Source organism: Trichosurus vulpecula, chromosome 6 (genome assembly GCF_011100635.1).
Source record: "Trichosurus vulpecula isolate mTriVul1 chromosome 6, mTriVul1.pri, whole genome shotgun sequence".
In the NCBI taxonomy this organism is placed as follows: domain Eukaryota; kingdom Metazoa; phylum Chordata; class Mammalia; order Diprotodontia; family Phalangeridae; genus Trichosurus; species Trichosurus vulpecula.
In genome coordinates, this window is record NC_050578.1 from 278,123,863 (window position 1) to 278,142,355 (window position 18,493).

General features: G+C 47.2%; 1 protein-coding gene across 4 annotated transcripts in view; it reads left to right on the top strand.

Moving 5' to 3' along the window:
- PPP6R3 (protein phosphatase 6 regulatory subunit 3) overlaps window positions 1-18,493 on the top strand; it is a 103,944-nt gene that overhangs the window by 15,737 nt on the left and 69,714 nt on the right. For all 4 annotated transcript variants that reach the window (XM_036762652.1, XM_036762651.1, XM_036762650.1 and 1 more), the window contains one exon: window positions 16,593-16,730. The gene's annotated coding sequence lies outside the window, so the exon portion shown is untranslated. The remainder of the gene's footprint in view (window positions 1-16,592; window positions 16,731-18,493) is intronic.

Below are 18,493 nucleotides of genomic sequence, written 5' to 3' on the forward strand. Positions count from 1 at the left end.
TTTGGCCAGTCTTAAGGGTTGGGATGTGAGTGTGAAAGTTAGTAGAGCTTAATTTTTCTAGGAATTTGGCTATTTGGCTGTAAAAGAAAAAAACTTCAGATTCCCCACTAGAGGGCCAGAGGCCAAAGGTAGTGTTGGTGACCAGAGAGATACCAAGGATGAGGATGAGAAGACTGACTACAAAAGCAAGAAAGGGAGCAGGCTTGTAGGCAGAAATAGGGGCCAGTCCATGGGTGGAGGCCCTTGTGTTTATCTGAGCAGGTGAGCTCAGGGGCCGAGATGGAGGGAGTGGAGGGAGGGGCCTGGACTCCAGGGCAGGGGAGGCAGGCTGGGACCAGAGTAGGCCTGGTGACAGGTGTGGTCTGGAGACAAGGCCGCAAAAGTTCACATTCTTTGCTTGTTAATTCTGTATGATAAAATTGTGCCCTCTCATCATGGCTTTTGTTAGCATTCATTTTTTAAAATGATGAGTTCCACATTCTCTTCCTCCCTCTGTGCCCCTTAGACATGTCTCTTCATGTGTTAATGGGATATAAGCTCACATTTAGGTAGGGCTAGGAAGAAAAGCAGGACTTGGGACATCTTGAAAGCAGATTCGATTGGGGGTGGGCCTGGGGAACTTGGAAGCTTTCATTTGATCTTACCTAGGGGGAAGAATTGATTTAAAAACAAACAAAACAATGGTGCATCCTTGACTCTGCAGATTGCTTTGTTTCTTGGGCTGTGTACATCATGACCCCATCTTAAGGAGGTTGGGGGTACAGGGGAGGCCACTATTTGACTACTTTCTCCTGCCTGAACTGGGGCGGGGTGGGGGGGTGTCAGATTGAGGGGGGTGGGCCTGGCATCTCCAGATGCTCAGCACAGACGAGGAGCTTCCTGTTTATCCCATTTAATTGAACTGGCATTAACTACTTCAGTCCAGCAGGAAGCCTGTATTAAACCCTTGTTATTTCTCACAGTGGAGTGGGAGCTCCTTGAGTTTTTGCCCTTCCACAGTGACTGACACATAGTAGGTACTTAATAAATGCTTACTGCCTGATTGTACCTTTTTTCTTCGGGGACTTCGGGCCATTCACCCCTGCCTGCCCTCCCCACCCCCCCAGTTTCTCTCCCTTTCCCTGACTTCTCTTATTCTTCCTGTAGGATATAAGCCTTTGAGGGCAGGCTTCCTTTTCTTTTGGCATTCTCAGTACTTAGCATAGTACCTGGCACATTACCAGTGGTGACGACTCGCTCAGGCCTGCCCGTTGTTAAGAGGAGAAATGTTGTATAAATGAATTTGGAAGGAGAATTGGGAGTCTGATTCTGCTGCCTGAGTGATCTTGGGCAGTTTGCTTTAACCTCTCTGGGCCTCAGTTTCCTTATCTGCAAAATGAGTTTCAACTAGAATTATCCCTTTGGTCCCTTCCCATTCTAAACCTCGATTATGATCTTTAAAAAAAAGTTTTCCTAACCCTTCTGTCCTCTCTCTCACTGTTAATTGGCTTACTTCCTCACAATGCAAAATGCACTTCACTACTCAGTTTCCCTTAGGAATCTGGCTTTTGTCTCTTTAAGATCCCTTTCCCTCCTTTACTGGTGACAGAGTGGAATGGCTTCAGAGCCACTACGACCTGGGTTTCAGGCCCACACCTGACCCATGTGCACTGTGTGATGCTGGGCAAGTCATCTAACAGGGCTTTAGGCCAGAGGTGTCAAAACGGAAGCCAGAAGGTAATTGGGCAGTGTTTAACCACAAAGTAATCTTTTTTTGGTTGTTGTTGTTTTTTTGTTTGGAGGGGGGAAGGCAGGGCAATTGGGGTTAAGTGACTTGCCCAAGGTCACACAGCTAGTAAGTGTGTCAAGTATCTGAGGCCGGATTTGAACTCAGATCCTCCTGACTCCAGGGCCGGTGCTCTACTCACTGTGCCACCTAGCTGCCCCTCGGGCAGTGTTTAACAAAAGAAATAAACCAAAAGGCAACATTATGTTAATTTGTGGTTTTCCAAGTCAATGTGTGACCCCTGGTATCAGTTTCTACTGGAGTTTGACCCCAGTGCTTGAGGCTGCTCTAGCTGTAGAGAAAGTGCTGGCCTTTTGGGGAAGGACTTTCCCTCCCTGGGAGCTCCTCAGGGGACCAGGGAAATCCCCTTCTAAAGGGGAGGGTGTTCCTAGATCATTGGGTTAGCATTTACTTGTTTTTGACCATTTTTGGGTCCCCTGTGCTAACTGAATTTACTCTCCTTACCTCTCAGTGGCTGAATCTTAGGGCCTCTTTCAGGCCTCATCCTTTTTTACCTTTCAGTAACCTTTGTCATTGTAGAACTCCATTTTCTTGATAAACTCTTTTGTTTCTTTTAGCTTATAGGACAATGCTTGCTGACCTTGCCTGGTTCTCTTACTTGTCTGTCTGCTCCTTCTTATCCTCCTTTGCTACCTGACCTTCGCCTTGACCCTTCTAAGTGTGAGTGTCCGTCAGGGTTCTATCTCTAGCTGCCTTCTCTGCACTCTCACTTTCAGATATCACTTACCCCTAGGACACAGGCAGGTGATTTTCAGGCCTTGTATACTCAGCTCTGAGTTCTTCCCTGGGCCCTCCACCAGTATTTCCAGTTGCTTGATGGACATCTCTGGCTTCTCGAAGCTGATACATCTAAAACAGAACTGATCATCTTCTATCTGTATCTCTTCCCAGTTTCTCTGTGTTCTTGATGGTACCCTATGGGAGCTCAGTTCGAATCCATAGCCTATCCATGTTGATGCACTGAGAAGTGCAGACTCCATCACACCAGTCAGGCTGGCAGTGCTGCTTGTCTTCTGCCATGGCCCAGACTCCATGGTCTGGGGTCGGGAGGCCGAGGCCTTCCTGTTTCTGGTCCTGGGCTTTCTCTTTTAGGAGAGAGTGGTTGGAAATACCCGGGAGAATGTGCTGAGGATGGGAAAGGGCTTAGATCTGCCATTAGGAGGAACTGGTGGTGTTTAGCCTGAGGAAGAGAAGGCTCACCCCTGCTAGCAGTGGGGAGGGGAGTAGAGGGGCAGATGCCTTAGGAATATCACTTTGGCAGGTGAGCTGACCTCTCTCGAATTGGAGGGAAGGGTTGGTGTGGAGAGAGACCAGGCTGAAAGACCCTCAGGAGGCTGTTGAATGAATGAATAAAGAAAAGCATTTATAATTAAGTGCTGACAATGTTCATTGAGGCCTGGGAGTACCAATAGGTAAGTGGAGGCAGTCGGTACTACTTTCTAGGAGCTCAGAGGGGGAGAACCTGCAAGAACTTTGTCAGAGCTTGTCTCCACAAGGGTCACTCCCCTAGCTGATGGCTGGAGGGCTGGCCTGGATGCTTTCCCTGCTCATCTGTAGTGGTTGAGGTTAAGAATTGTGGGCCTCTCTTCACAGATCTTGTTTCCTTCAACGATGGCTGTGGGAGCTGAGCTAGAAGCAGGCCTGGTAGCATTGCGGGGGAGAAAAGACTGCTCTTGGGTTCAGGTTCTTGGACTGTCTTCGTGCAGGCCTTAGGGGGTGTGCTGGTGGTCATTGGACTGGCACATGCAGCCTTCTGTCTACTCTCTCCCCCTCATAGTGCCTGGCTTGTCTGTGCCACTGGTGACATGCAGTTAGTTGGAAGGTTGGCCAGGATAGCTGGCCCCTTCTTCTTGAGGGTTAGGGTCTGCTCTGCCTGTGGCTCTGCTGGCAATGATGAGGCCACTAGGAGTAGTGCGGATGGACCTAGGAATATGTAAGGATGTTGCGAAGACTGAAGGGACAATGTTTGAAAGCTGGTTATGAAAGGTGATTGAAAATGGGGGAAGATTGATGCAGCATCAAGTGTGTGTGTGTGTGTGTGTGTGTGTGTGTGTGTGTGTGTGTGTGTGTGTGCGTGCGCGTGCACGCGCGTGCGTCTGTCTGTCTGTCTGTCTGTCTGTCTGTCTGTCTGTCTGTGAGTACTCTGGTGGAGGGGAGTGAGGGGCCCTGAGGCGGGGTCACCTGCCTTTCTCTCCTGCCTTGGCTCCAGGCAAAGTCAGGGGCTTGGGCTGACTTGGACAAATGGGCCTTTATCCCTCTTTCCAGGACACTCCCCCTGGAGGAGTCATTTAAATGGTGGTACTGAATAGGATTCCACTTGGTACCAAATAGGATTCCCCCATGAGGGGCTTGAAGGCAAGTCCTTAATTACTGTAACTTGGGCCTAAACTTAGACAAAGCTCTGTATCTGTGTTTCTGTATCAGTTTCACAGAACATTTTGAATTGTTGGCAAAATAGCCATTGCTTTCAATGGAATATGAAGTGTCCAGCCCTCCAGGGGCCCTGCCAGGAATTCCCTCTTACCTTTCTGTCTGTCTTCTGTCTTGTTTGTGAGGAGAAAGGGCTAGCGATGCCAGCAAGGCCTCACCATCATGGTGTGCCAGCTATGGGCTACCTTGATGCTTGGGGCCTCAGAAGCCATGGAGATCCATTCAGCTGGTTTGGGGGCTAGGGGGTGCCACAGCGCACAGAGCACTGGACCTGAAATCAGGAAGACTTCCTAGCTGTGTGACCCTGGGCAAGTCACTTTACCCTGTTTACCTCAGTTCCTCATCTGTAAAAATGAGTTAGAGAAAGAAATGACAAACCAGTCCAGGATCTTTGACAAGAACGAGTTGGACAATGCAGTGGGTTTACCAACAGTCTACGTTGATATTATACAGCTTTAGGCTTGCTTTTACTGTGGATTTCCTTCAACGATTGCCTGCTTGCCTAGTCTGCCAAAATTTAATGTTTCAAGGGAAAAAAAGAGTATAGAAATCCTCCCCCACCCCCAGTCTTTCTCTCCAGTGTCCTTGGTATAATATGAAACTAATTTTTAAGTCCTAGTTTGACTCCATAGTAAAATGAAATAAGCTTTTTGTGGGCATTGAAGAGACCCCAGGCAAGTCACTCTTGGGGTCCTCATGTAAAATGAAGGCATTGGTCTAGATTATTTCTAGGGTCCATTCCAGTACACAGATGCTATCCTGGTTTTATTTGACTTTTCTCCAGGACCTTAACCTAGAATTATTGAATTTTAATAGATATATTATTGTACCATCCCGGTATTTTACCATTTCTTGTGGTTCTGTTGATTTGAAAGAGCTTATTATGTAATCCCACATTTTGTTTGTGGTTTTAGGGAGCTATCAGCTGATCATGCTCCATCCTGTAGTGGGCAGAGTTGCAGCTTCCATTCCCTTTTCATTGTAGTGCTTCAGTCATTCATTATTGGACTAGGATCAAATATTCTCTTCTCTCTTCCCATAATCTCATGTGTATCTATCTACCTCAGCCCTCCCTCTCCACTTGACCACTGTAATTCAGGAACCTCTAGGTTAACTGTGGTGTTCTCCCAGTCTGTCACAGATTCAGAACTTTTAAAAAGGGCCTCAGAGGCCTCTGGAATGGAGAAGGCTCCTGGTAGGAATAATTCAGGGTTGAGGTTTTACAAGGTATCATTAGTAACAAGGGGTTCAGGGCTAGCTTATAGTATATGGTTCAGCTGGTCAGCCACAGGGCTGGAGGTTGTGGTCAGGACAAAACATGACTTAGGGGGGTGCACAGAGATATCTGGAAGGACAGCAGAATTTCAGAATTCTGGATAATGGAGGTAGAGCGTTAGGAGTGAGAGGCTAAAGGAAGGGAGGAGAGCTTCAAAGCTTGATGAAAGAAGAGGTGAGGAGGTTTAGGGGACTGAGCATGCTGAGGTGCCCAGGTATGAAGGAGTTTTGGGGGTGCAGAGTGGAAGACCGAGCCAAGTACTGAACTCCTTGGGGAAAAAGTACAAGGTTGACTTTCCCCTGTCCCTAACTATGATGCTGAACTCATCTGGACAAAGTCACATAGCCACATTAACTAGGCTCTGCACAAATTTATCCGATCTTAACAGGGACTCTGCCATTTCCTCCAGCTTTTTTGAAGTCAACAAGCATTTAATTAAGCACTCTACTATGTGCCAGATACTGTACTAAGTGCTGGAAATAACTCATACGGTCCTTGCCCTTAAGGAACTTATGTTCTAATGAGGATGGCACCATATGAAAGGGAGGTCTCTTTTCCCTCTCTTAGCCAAACTCTTAGAAAGGGTTATCTAAACTTGTCTCTATTTCCTTAATTTTCTCCTCCCTATTTCTTTCTTGTAAGAATCTGGCATCTAAAGCCATCTCTGGCTTTAAATGGCTCTTTATAAGGTTACCAGTGATCCTGTAATTGCTAAATATAGTGGTCTTTTTATATCTAAGTCATGTGTCCATTTGGAACTTAGTGTGGTATATGGTATGATATATTGGTCTAAAATTAATTTCTACCAGATTGCTTTCCAGGTTTCCCAGCAATTTTTGTTGAATAATGAGCCTTTTCCTCGGTAGGTAGGATCTTTGGACGTCTGGACCACTCTTCTGATATTTTTGTCTCTCAGTCTTGTTCTCCTCATCTGTCCCACTGATGGATTTTTCTGTTTTTTAGATAGTAGGAGATGATCACTGCTCTGTAGTATATTTTGAAATCTGAAACTACTAAGCCCCTTTCCTTCAAACTTTTTCATTATTTCATCATTCAGATTTTTTGATCTTGTGTTTTTTAGATTAATTCATTGTTTTAGATGAATTTATTTTTCTGTCACTGTGATAAAATTCTTTGGGTAGCTTGATTGGAATGTCACAGTAAATGAATTTAGATAATTTATTTTTATTATGTTGGCACAGCCCAACCATGTGCATTTAATATTTCTCTAATTTATTTTAGGTCTGTTCTTTATTTCTATAAAGAGTATTTTGTAGTTGTATCCACATATTTCCATACTTACGGCTCAGTAGGTGACCTCCCAATTATTTTATACATTCTGTAGTTAATTGAAATGTAATTTTTCTTTCCATCTCTTCCTGCTGGGTTTTGTTGGTAATATATAGAAACTCAGCCTGCCGTTTAGAGCTTATCCGTCTGACTCCCAGCTGCCTTCCCCTTCACCTACTTTAGTTGTTTTCATACTAGTCTGCTACATACCAGTACCCTATAAGGGGGGTTCATCTGCCTTTGCGTGAGTAACCCCCCCACCCGAGCTTCTTCCTGATTGACGCCTCTTGATCCCTTCAGCCAAGTTCCAACACGAGACTCCATTGCCTGCCCTCCCCCTCCCCTCCCCCTCCCCCTCCCCTTCCCCTCCCCTCCCCTCCCCCTCCCCCTCCCCAGCATTAGCACTCTTTCCCTTTTGAAATTATTTCTATTGCTTTTAATCTACTTTGCATTTACTTAGACTTGTCCATGTCATCTGTTGTCAGTAGAATGGAAGGAAAGTCTGTGATGGGGGATGGACTGTTTGCATTTTGATGATGATGGCGGTGGTGGTGGTGATGATGGTGATGATGGTGATGATGGTGGTGATGATGGTGATGGTGGTGATGATGGCGGTGATGGCGGCGGCGGCGGTGGTGATGGTGGCGGTGGGGGTGGTGATGATGGCGGTGATGATGATGATGGCGGTGATGATGATGATGGCGGTGGTGATGATGATGGCGGTGGTGATGATGATGGCGGTGGTGATGATGATGATGGCGGTGGTGATGATGATGGCGGTGGTGATGATGATGGCGGTGGTGATGATGATGGCGGTGGTGATGATGATGGTGGTGGTGGTGGTGGTGGTGATGATGGCGGTGATGGCGGCGGCGGCGGTGGTGATGGCGGTGATGATGTGATGATGTGACAGCACCTACTTTCCGAGGTTGGGGTGAGGACCACATGAGATAAGTGCAAAGTGCTTAGCGTAGTAAGCACTACATACACTAGCTATCCTTAGTACTACTACTGCTGCTGTTGTTATTAAGATCATCACTTCCTCACTATCTTTTGTAGCCCCCAGTGCCTGGCAGAGGGCCTTGTATGCTGGGCTCTTGACTTGTTTGTTAAGGTATTAGGTTTGATTCATAAAGCGCTGCCAGGGATCATAGAGATAATTTAATTTAGCTTCATTCTTTATATAAAGCCAGGACAGAATATGTGAATTGCCCAAGCGTACGCTTTTTGCTTAGCCAGACAATTTTGTGTCCCCTGGACCTCTGTAAGGCAGGGCCGGGGCCTTTATCCCTCGAAATTGTAAAGTGCAAGGGGCAAGAGTGGTGGAATGGATTAGAGACTGGACCACAATGGAAAGCCTACCTAGAGAATGTTTTGTTGAAAACTGGGGGAAAGTCATTCCCTTGGGCTACCCTTGCTCGTTTGCGTTAGCTCAGGGGCTGCAGAAGTCTTGCTATTTTTGATTATTTCTGTTTTGATAATAGTAAGAAAATCCATCTGCTGAAAGACACTTGGTCCTGTAGTTTTCACTAAGTCTTCAGTTAATGGTGGTCCGAGTGCTTCTGAACTTCCTTTGTCTTTCCTCTACATTGTGGCCTCCGTGTTACTTTGCTGTTTGGACGTTGCTGCTGTTGGTGGATTTTTGTCCTTAAGAGTTTTGGAATTTCAAGCATCTGACACATTAAACCTTGTTTCTGCTGCTTTGCTACGTCTGTCTGGTAAAGAGAGTGTTGTAGTTTGTCTGTATTCATTGTCGCCCAACACAGTCCACTGAAATTCTAGCGAAAGAGCAGATCTCCCAGCATTTCTAGATGGTGATTTCCCAGTCAGTGGCTTGGTTGGGTTTGGAACAGGTAGCTTAGGTGGGATTGTCATCTTGCCTGGCTGCTGCTTTGGGTGGCCATGAAGTTGCATAGCCAGACAGTGATGTCGTCTAGTTAGGTGCCTCTGTTTTGGCCTGAGGTATGGCCATCATCATTCTCTCAAGGGGCTATATGGATTAATGTTGGGTATTTTGCGTTTTGAGCAGTAGCAGACTTTTGGAGTTTTTACTCTAGTTTTCTAACTTTTTTGCCACAGCTTTTGCTGAAATTTCCTTAATAATCAGTCTGTCACTTCGCTAAAAGGGTTAGTGACTGTTGGGAAATGCCTGGATTTGCAGAGAGCCTGGTCAGGCAGCTTGCCTTCGATCAGTCTTGCTGAGGCTTTCCCTAGAAGACAGAAGGTTTAGCTCTGTTCTAACTTGAAGGGACTTTGAATAATTAGGGTCAAAGCTGAACTTTCTCAGCCCCGGATTCTAAGTTCTTTAAGGTTTGCAGGTGTTTTATGTACTAGTCTCAGTTTCCTGCTCAGGAAATTGAGGATTAGATTAGGTGCCCAGCCCAGGTTCAGAAAGCTCTTAATTTGTCAGAGGCTGACACTTAACTCATGTCTAGTTGAGTGGTTTTGGAGAAACAGCACCAGTGCTGGCCTGGGTTTCATTAACTTCCTGTGGACCCTCAGGGGAGAAGCGCGGCCAGCCCCTGAGTTTGGGGAGCCTCCATTCTCTTGTCTGGACACCACAGGTTGGGATCTGACCTGTCTCTGTTTAGACAGAGGGCTTGTTGGGGAGGAGACGGTGACCACCTCTGAAGTCCTTCAGCTCTTCCAAACGTGCAATGAGAGGCCTTTGGAGCATCTCCTACAACTTGCTCATTTTACAGTAAGGATCAGGTTGCCTAGGCAGCGAGGGGCAGCCAAGTCAGAATCGGAATTCACTTCCTCTTGATACTGATGAGGCATACCCCCACCAATTGGCGCCACTTGATTTCTGTTTCCTGCTTCGCGACCACTAGTGTTAGTGGATAAAGTCCCCAAATCCAACTAGTTTCTACCTTTTTACCTTGAGGGCTCGAATGAAGGTGGTAACTTATGAGGGGATAGACATAGGAATTTATGACGCACACCTTCAGCTGAGCTTTGCTGCCATTGGGCAAATGTCATTTTATTCCTTTTCTCTCTGAGTCGTTCCCCACATGGACCTTTTGAAACCTCTTTCTGTCTTCTCAAATCAGTAATTATATTGACCTTCCTAAGAGATAATGTCACCTCTTACCTCACTGAGCACATCATAAGCTCTTAGACTTATTAACTCAAGGGAGAGGTCACCCCCTCATTTTAGAGATGAGGAAACTGAGTCCACACTGGTAAAGTCACTTTTCCAAAGGTAGCAGATTTTAAGTCACAGGGTAGGAATTCCAGCCCAAGTCTTGAGTCCAAATCCAATACTTATTCCAGGACCAAACCTTGGTGACATAAACTCCCTCGATCATGCTTGCAGATATCTCTGTATCATCCCCCTTTTCTCTGCTTTTTTTTTTCCTGCCATTAGGAGAGACACTCCCATATTAAAATACTCAGTGGTTCTGTGATCTCTCGCAGGGTTAATGTTCCTGCCACCAGCATAAGTCACCTCCTGTCCATTCTTTCTCCTCCTGTTTAGTAGAGGAACTCCCCAAGGTCCTGAAGACTCTCTCTGGGTCTTGGGTATTTTGTGGCTCTCTCTGTCTAGCCTCCCTGTCTCTTGCCAACAGACTTGCTTACCAGCCTCTTCTCCAGTCATCTCTGTATGTCTTGATGAGAGCTTGTTCCCCTACTTGTGTTGACATTGTTAACAATAAGCCGTAGTATATGTAATTACAACCTGTTTTTCTCTTGCCCTTTGTGTTGACTGCAGTGTTGAATCTTCTGAGATTATGTTGTACCTCAGTTTGATTGAACCTCCGATTTCCTTGGGTTAAGGGGAGTGCTTTGATGGAAATGTGTATGGTTGGGGAAAATCTTTGATTGAACAATGCCACAGGGTGTTAAGGAGTTGCCAGGGGCACAGAGGCTTTCAAGGGATTTGCTAGGTTTAGGGCTGAGGTTTGGGTTATCTACAGCCAGTAGATGTCCAAGATGCGATGTTAGCCAGGCTTCTGGCCTGAGGTTGGCCCCCTATTCACCATACCCCATGACCTCTCCCTTTCTCTGATACCTTCTGTGCATGCCCCCTAAGCTACCACTTGAGAAAACCCTGCCATAAGGAGTTGTGGACTTGATTTACTTCCATTAATCTAGTCAGTGTGTTCCTTTGACCTTTTCATACTGTGTTGGACAAAACTTTTCTTTTGAATCTGCCTTAATATTATTCTGGAAGATTGATTTTAAATGATCTGCTTTGTCAACCAGGCATCGTAGGATCTTTGGAAGATCCTGTGTCATTTCCCCAATATACTCTAGCCCACTCTCTTCCTCATGTTTGACTTTGTATCTAGATTGGGATCTACTTTGGGTATCTGTTCGGGGCCTCTGGTTACTTAGTCACCTTGGGGAGTGGCTGGAAAAGAGACTCCTGAGTGTGCTTTCTTTGTCTTGGCTGGGCTTGGGGAGCAGAATGGCCTGAGGGCTTCCAGAAGTCTCAGGGTCGAGGAATGAACCTGTAATTGTGGCTGGGTGTGCTATAGCTCACAGGGTTGTTGGGAGGATCAGTAAGATTGTGTATGTCAGATTCTTGGCGACCTTCCAAGCCTGTGGAAATGTCAGATCACAGTGAAAAGGGAACCTCTTCACCTTCCCCTAAGACAGGAACTAGGAATAGACTTTCAGATAGCCCCTGGACACTGCAATTTTCCTTAAAGCACAGAGTTTGGAATGTCCCTAAGAGATTTCCCCAACCGGGTGTCCGGCCCGCTCACTCTCCTGTTTGTTCTTCACAGTGACAGTGACTGCAGTCACTTCTTTCTGGGGGGGTTCTCCCTAGTCTAGTCCTTGGGAGGTCTCCCTCAGGGAGCAGCCGTCCAGCCTCCAGGGTTTGTTGGCTCCGCAGACTCAGGACAGCACGAGTCCTTTACTACCTTAGAGCTGCCTTGAGACTTTTGGGGTGCCCTGTACAGGGCTTGGAGGTTTAAGAATTGCTTTCTGAGCATTCCTCCAAATGACTGACCTCTCCAAAGTGATTTCCCTGAAATCCTATGAAGCTGCCGGTGTGCAGCCACTGAGCAAGAAGAAAGAGTAACGGAGGGACCCAGAGGTCCTCGAGATCCAGGATGGACAAAAGGAACCAGTGATGGAGCCTGTGGCCTCAGGCGCCTCCACCCCAGTGCTCTAGTCAGTCAGTCCATGACTTATTAAGTACCTGCCATGTGCCAGGTACTGTCCTGGGCGCTCAGGGTTCGAGTACAAAGAAGGAAACGGTGCCTCTTCTCAGTGGGCTTTCATGGAAAAAGGAGCAATAGCCTGAAAGGAATCAATAGACATGTATACATGATTGTGAATGCAAGGCAGTTTGGGAAGAAGGATGCCAGCTGCTGGGGGGTTGGCTTCGTGCAGAAGATGCTGTAGCTGTTTCTTAAAGAAAGAGGGACCTTTGTGAATTGGGGGTAAGGCTGGATATCTTTCCAGTCTTGGAGGATGGTGTGCACGGAGGTGATGGGAGATGGGGTGTGGTTTGTGAGGAACAGAGATAGGTCCAGTTGGATTGGATCAGGAAGTAAGGGATGAGGGGAGTGATACCCAGTGAGGTTGGAGAGGTGTGCTGAGGCCAGCTTGTTTAGGGTTTTGGGGGGGGGTGCAGGGCAATTGGGGTTAAGCTACTTGCCCCAAGGTCACACAGCTAGTACACGTGTCAAGTGTCTGAGGTCGGATTTGAACTCAGGTCCTCCTGACTCCAGGGCCGGTGCTCTACTCTGGGTTTTAAAAGCAAAACAGAAGAGGCTGAGAGAAAGCCATTGGAGTTGGTTGGGTTGGGGAGTCATATGGACAGATCTGTGCCTAAGGAAAATTGCTGAGGTAGCAGAAGGTAGGATGGACTGGTCTGGAGAAAGACGAGGCTGGTGGCATTGACGGGGGTGAGAAGGTGGTCATGGTGTGAGTGGAGACAGGATTTAGCAGGAGTTTGGCCATATGATGTGAGGGAGTACAGGGAGTTGGAATGCTGAACCTGGCTCTGGGCAGAAGTGGGGAAATTTGGAAAAGGGTAGGGTTTAAGGGGAAAGGTGAAGAGTTTAGTTTTTATTGAGGTGTCTAGGTGGTACCTGAGTGCCCAGAGTACTGGGTTTGGAGTCAGGAAGACCTGAGTTCAAATTGGAGTTGAGACACTCACTGCCTGTGTGACCCTAGGCAGGTTACTTGCTCTGTTTACCTCAACAGTGACATGGGGGGGTCATAACAGCACCCGCCTATCAGGATTGTTGTGAGGCTCAAATAGATAATATTTGTCGAGCTCTTAGCACAGTGTGGGCACTGTATAAGTGTGTATTCCACCCCCATCCCCCCCTTTTGGCCCTGTCATGTTAAATACGTCTTTGGGAGGATTGGGGGGATCAGTGGAGGCAGAAGGTCAAGGCAGTTTTGTAGAAGAAACTGCTCCGTGTTGCCTGGCGCTCCAGTGCCATGTGACCGAGATTTGGAAGATCTGGACGTCCGTGCCGGCCTCTCTCACTGCCCTGATCCCAGTACTCTCCACATGGAGAGGAGGTGATGAAGAGCTCTGTTCTGGGCCCGGAGGAATTGCTGCTGGGGTGGATATGGAAGGAATCACAAGGCTGGGCTGGGCCTTGGCGTGGCCACCACTTGGTTCAGAATTGTGGTAGGGAAGCTTAGGTGAGTGGTGGAAGCAACCCTTTAGATCCCAACGGTTCAGGGGAAGGTGAGCTCAGATGCTAGTAATAAAGAAATTCTGAAGCCAGGTAAAGAGGCCATGTTTAGAGAGGCCAACCTGGCAACTTAGCGAGCAGCTCTGTCTTTGTCGCTGTTGTTCTTTAAGAAAAATCTTCACTTCTGAAGGCATTCTTCCTTTTTCAACACAAAATAAGAAAATAAAGGAAAAACTCAGTTCCATGAAACTAACCCCTGTGGTGCCCATGGTGTTTGCCAGCCATCGGCCCCTGCCTCTGCCAGGGAGGGAGAAGGAAGGTGTGTCCTCCCCTCTCATCCTTGGGCTCAGAATTGGCCATTAGATCTCAGGTTACTGAGAAGATAATAGAACATCCACTTGGCCTTGATGGTGGAAATGAACCCCATTATCGGGTACTGAAGGAAACCGTGAGTGAGTGAGTGAGAGAGGGTGCAGGACAGGTGGATAGGGCATACCGCGCCTAAAGTAAAAACACCTGCGTACGAATCCTGCCTACAACACTTGCTGTGGAACCTTGGGAAACTCACCCACCTCTCTGGTCTTCCTTTTCCTTTTCTCAGAGTTGAAGAGAACGGAAAGAAAGAAGGGAGGAGGGAGGGAAGAAGGAAGAAAGGAAGGTAGGAGAGAGACAGACGAAGGAAAGGAAAGAAGCCAAGCACTTATTAAACGCTTGCTGTGTGCCAGGTCCTGTGCAGCACTTACCTCATCTGATCCTCATGGCCACCATGGGAGACAGGCGAGGTTGTCACTTGGCCAGAGTCACAGAGCTAAGAATCGTCTGAGGCTGGATTGGAGTACAGGCCTTCCTGACTTCAGGCCCTTTTCATCACTTTGCCTCTGTACCTTAAGGTGATTTGGGGGGATGAGGTCAAGAAGGAGCAAGATGGTGGGAAGCGGCTCTGCTGTTGGAGAGGCTTTTCTTTTATAGAAACATTTATTGAGGGCCAACTGTGTCGTCTTAGCTTGTTTCTCATTAACATAGCTCAGCTCTTTAGGATTTTAGGATTTATACTGTTTGCTTATAAAAATGCCAAAAGCAGCTTCTGCAAATATTATTTACTTGTAACAATCCTTAAGACGGCTTCTCAGGGTACCTGTGGCCTAGAAGGTCTTTTTCATCCAGGTCATGTTTACTGACCATGGGCATCCCACAGGCCTCTCTGCTGGGTCTGTTCTTCCTCTGTTGTTATTCAGTCCTTTTCAGTCATGTCCCACGCTTGGTGACCCCATTTGGGATTTTCTTGTCAGAGAGATACCAGACTGGTTTGCCATTTCCTTCTCCAGCTCATTTTACAGATGAGAAAACTGAGGCAGACAGTGAAGTGACTTACTCAGTGTCTGAAGCTGGATTTTGAACTCAGGAAGATGAGTCTTCTGACATTAGGCTGGGTGCTCTATCCACTGTGATGCCACTTAGCTGTTACTGTCTCTAGGTTGAGGAGTCTCAAAATGACTTATCCAGCCTTAAGCCCTTTCTTGACCTTCAGACTCTCATCTCCAACTCCCTATTGGCCATTTCGACATGTCTAGTAGACATCTTAAACCCCACCTGGCCAAAACTGAACTCATGACCTTTCCCCCAAACTCTCCCCTGCTTATGGTGGAAGGCACCACCATCCCCCTAGTTCCTCAGGGTCATCCCTGACCCCTCACTCACTCTCACCCCTCCTGTCCAATCTATTCCACCCTCTTCAGCACCTCTTGAATACACGTGTTTTTCTCCCTTCATCACCTTACACCTAGACTGTTGCAGTGGCTGCTGGGAGGCTGGGGCCAGGGGTCTGCTGGCCTCCACTGTCTTCTGCTCTCTCCACATTCTGGTCCATCCTCCATTCAGCCCTCGGAGTGATTCTCGTAAAGCCAGGTCCAGCCGGTTCACTCCCTGACTCAGAAACCTCTCCTGTCTCCGTCACCTTCAGGAGCAAATCCAAAAGGCACGGCTTGGCATTCAGAGCCCTAAAATAGCCGCCTCCTCCCTGACACTGGACAAGGACAAGGACCCTGACTTCCTTGGCTGTCCCTCTCAGCTCTAGGCATTCTGGGTGGCTGCATTCCCCTAGGCTTGAAATTTTCGTTCTTTCTTTCTCATCTCCACCTCCTGCCTCCCTGGCATTCTTTAAGCCCCAGCTCAAACCGTCCCCCCTCCAGGAAGCCTTTTCTAGCCCCCTTCCACACCAGTCCCTCCCCTCTCTCATCTCCAGTCTGGCCTCTATATAGTCTCTGCAGACACAGCTGTTTGCATGATGTTTTCCTCATTAGCTTGAGTGCCTCGAAGGTAGGGGCTGTCTTTTGCTTTTCTTTGTGTCCCCATAACTTAGCACAGTGCTTGGCACATGGTAGACCCTTAATCAATGTTTTTACTGTTTGGATTTATTTAACTTTGCATTTGGCTATTGCTTTTATTGGGGCAGCTAGGTAGCACCAAACTGGATAGAGCATGTGGCCTGGAGTCAGGAAGAACCAAGTTCAAATTCAGCCTCAAACACTTGCTCTCTGTGTGGTCCTGGGCAAGTTACTTTACCCTGTTTGCCTCAGTTTCCTCATCTGTAAAATGAGCTGGAGAAGGAAATAGCAAACCAGTCCAATGTCTTTGCCACAAAAACCCTAAATGGGGTCACAGAGAGGTGGACAGGACTGGGCAACATCCCTTTTATCACCTTAATATTTTTCTCTCAGTTCTGTGAAAGTTTTAAATTGTATAGCTATTCCATGCTATTTTATGCACCAAGAACCTTTTTGGAGCAATTAGAAGCAAGGTATTGGTTCAGTTTTTTAGTGTGTGCTTTGCAGATTTTTCAGTGAGAGCATATGTTGGAATATAGCCAGAAACTCCTCGATGTCTTTGGGTATACAGATGCTGGCTGTTAATTGATTTATTTTTTACTTTACGTCTTAGTGACTGTTTTTCTGTATCAACCTTAACTTATCTGTAGCTTGTTTCTAGATTTTTGTTTGGGCAAAAGAGCCTCTGTGCCTTTCTTTCACCATTGGCACATTTAGCAACATAAAATCTATTCAGCTGAAATTGGCTGCTCAGATACGGCTTGATAAGGTGTAATGTTTCTTTCTATTCCTGCTCCAGGAATTTGCTTTCTAGCAATGATCCTAAGACAAAACAACTGGCCATATTAGAATTTTCCCTTTTTTTCTTACAGTTGAGCCCTGTGTCTTCACCCCTGCTAATCTGCTAATGCAGTGAAGTGGAAGATTGCTGTTCCCAGGATACCCTGTAATGGGCAAGGAGCCACAAAGAAGAACATTTTTCTTTTAATTTTTAAGCTTTGGTTTGAAAGGTAAGGCCTTTTCTATTCTCAGTTCCTTTACTGTCTCCCCATCTGGGGGGTGGGCGGGGTGGGGGGGGGTAGGATAAGAAGTCCTGAGGTCCCCATGATCTCATTGGCTGCTGTAGTGCACAGGAAATGATGAGGAATTCTGCTCTCAGCTGGGTTTACTCTGTCCTCCAGAGCCCCTTTCAGTATTCATGTCGAGAACCAGAACCACTTGTGCCAGGTAATTGGCCTCTGGGATATAGGACAGCCCTGGGAGAACCTGCCTTGTTCAGCTGCTGGAGAGATTCAGCTGGTTAGTTCCTGGTCTGCAAGACTGTACCAGAGTCCTAAGTTCTACTTTTCTGAACTCAAGTTGTACTGGCATTCAGTTAATTATTGTTGTACTTTGCGTGTTTGGTTTGTTTGACCTTGTTTGGGTGATTTTTTTTTTCTTTGCAGTGTTCAAGTGACCATGTTAGGTGTGTCTGTTTCCATAGAAGACTAGAGAAAAACTTCCTGCCTTACTTGGCATGTTACAGTGTCATTCTGCTAAGGAGGGTTAGAAACCAATTGCCCTTTCTGCAAAATCATATGTTTTCCCCCTTCTCCCCAACCCCAAATAATGTTTAGCTTCTGGTCACCTGAGTCCCGAGACTTAGAGTTTTTCATGACTGCTTTCTCTCCTCTCTGGATCCTGCGCAGGCCTCTGGGTACTACTGTGATTGAGGCCTGTTGCCTCCTGTTTGGTCTCCCCCTCCTCTGTCCCATGTATCCATCTGTCAGTCATGGCCCTGTCCTAGGCCTGGCCGCCTCTCCTAGGTTGGCTTGTTGTGCCCCTTCGGGTCCCGTCTCTGCCTGCTGAAGGGCCACCTCACACTTGGGAAGGAAGGCGATTTGGGAGGTTTTCACTTAGGACAGACCCTTAGTGCAGTTGCTTAATGACAGTATAATGTTTATTGATGCTTCTGACTTTTTTTTTTTACACCCCAGTGGAAGCCTTGACTTTCTCTTCCAGTTGCTTTGTACTTGATTTGAAGCCCCTGTTCTGGCCTGTCAGAGTGGGCCTTTGTTTGGATCCTGCCCTCTGAGTCGTTGCCAGAAATGTTAAAGAGCACAGGACTGAGCATAGATCCCTGGGGCTCGCTGCACTTGTGACTTTGTGAGTTGAAGTCAAGCTCTTTGGGGTCAGGCCATGCATGCAGCCAGGCCCAGATCCCCCCAGTTCTGCAGCTGTTACACAGCCCCCAGCTCTCCGTTTTGTCCACACCTGTGGCACTCTGGGTACTTTGCCTCCATTGAGGCAGACTCTCCATGTCTGATATTTCCTCAGCCGTCAGTCTAGTAATTGTCCCAACAAGACCCCCCAAACCCAAACCTATTGAGATGAGTCTTGTGTGACTTTTTCCCTAGAAGCCGTGCTGACTCTTGGTCATCACCTCATGTTTCCTTTGCTAGATAGCCCCCACATCCTCATTGAGGACATGTTCTAGACAATTGTCTTAGATCAGAGCAGGCTCACCATCCTAGAGTTTGCCACCTCCTTTGGGTCCTCACTGGCCGGTCTCTGGTGCTGCAGCTTGTCTCCTGCCCACTGCTCTTTCCCCCGTTGCATCTGCTCCTGGGGCGGAGGCCTGTGTAGGCAGGCAGGAGGGAGCTTGGTGCTCGTTGATTCTCCCTGGTTTATCTCTCTTAGGTTTCCATCATCCCCATCGTCTATGTGGGTTATGTGTGGCCTGGAGGTCATTCTCTTTTTTTAGAGGCTGCATAGTTCTGCTTTCTCTTCTGTC